Genomic DNA, 316 nt, shown 5'->3' with positions numbered 1-316 from the left:
CGAGTCAAAGCTTATATATATATATACATAATATATATATATATATATATATATATATATATATATATGTAAATATATTTTATAAAAACATTGTATACAGCACGTGGGGGAATGACTGGGGCCGCAACGGCTACATAAAGATGAAGAGAGGAGAGAATATGGGGGCTGTTGAGTCGCAGGCGGTGGCGATAGACCCAGATATAAGAAGAGGCAGAGCAGCACGCGTGGTGCAGCAGCTGAGAGCTGCAGCAAAAGAAAAAAAAGATAATTTTTAAATATATATTCTATTTGTTTTATTTATTATAATGTTATAAAT

Source organism: Eimeria mitis, genomic scaffold (assembly GCF_000499745.2).
Source record: "Eimeria mitis Houghton genomic scaffold, Emh_scaff4922, whole genome shotgun sequence".
Taxonomy (NCBI): domain Eukaryota; phylum Apicomplexa; class Conoidasida; order Eucoccidiorida; family Eimeriidae; genus Eimeria; species Eimeria mitis.
The sequence above is the reverse complement of the archived record's forward strand: the minus strand, read 5'-3'. Positions refer to the sequence as shown.